The sequence below is a fragment of the Pteropus vampyrus genome, unplaced genomic scaffold, assembly GCF_000151845.1.
Source record: "Pteropus vampyrus isolate Shadow unplaced genomic scaffold, Pvam_2.0 Scaffold59, whole genome shotgun sequence".
NCBI lineage: Eukaryota > Metazoa > Chordata > Mammalia > Chiroptera > Pteropodidae > Pteropus > Pteropus vampyrus.
Window position 1 is genome coordinate 1,577,872 of NW_011888840.1, and position 681 is coordinate 1,578,552.

General features: G+C 37.4%; 1 non-coding gene across 1 annotated transcript; it reads left to right on the plus strand.

The window, feature by feature from the left end:
• Window positions 1-240: 240 nt before the first annotated feature.
• LOC111740233 lies at window positions 241-359 on the plus strand. The gene has a single exon (XR_002780544.1). It is a non-coding gene; the product is annotated as a 5S ribosomal RNA (ribosomal RNA).
• Window positions 360-681: the final 322 nt, after the last annotated feature.

Here is a 681-nt window from a genome sequence, read left to right on the forward strand (position 1 = left end):
GCTTTGTGAGCATATTGGGGTAGGAAGCAGATAGAAAAATGAGACAAGAAAGAGAGTTTTGAGTGAAATTTGGAGGAATAAAAGGATTTCCATACTTTACCCAAGTACTTGGTATGAAATTTTATTTAGGTCACTGGATGCCAATAAGAGAGAAGTGGGAGAAGGAAGGAGGAAAAAGAGAAGAGAAAAGGACAGGCAGGGAGAGATTTCCAGTGAGAAAACTCTTTAAAAGAAGGCTGAGTCTATGGCCACGCCCCCCTGAACAAGCCCGATCCCATCTGATCTCGGAAGCTAAGCAGGGTTGGGCCTGGTTAGTACTTGGATGGGAGTCCACCTAGGAATTCTGGGTGCTGTAGGCTTTTTAAAAAAAGAAAAAAAAAAAAGACTGAAAGTGGAAAAAAAAAAAGTCTGGTTTTTTTTTTTTTGGAAAAAAAAAAAGTCTGTTTAGTTCCACAGAGCAATAGAAAAACACACTTTCTCAGTATGTGAAACTCACTAATGCAAATGGCAACCTCATTTTCTTGTTTAATGATGATATCAAAGGAAACTTGTGTGGTGAGAACTTTATCTATAGAATGCCAGATAGTCTGGTCACACACTCTCAGTATCTTCTTCTCTTTAAGGTCCTCAAAAAAAAAAAAAATTTAATTTTAGCTTAAATGTTTTGTGCGAATAACTCAC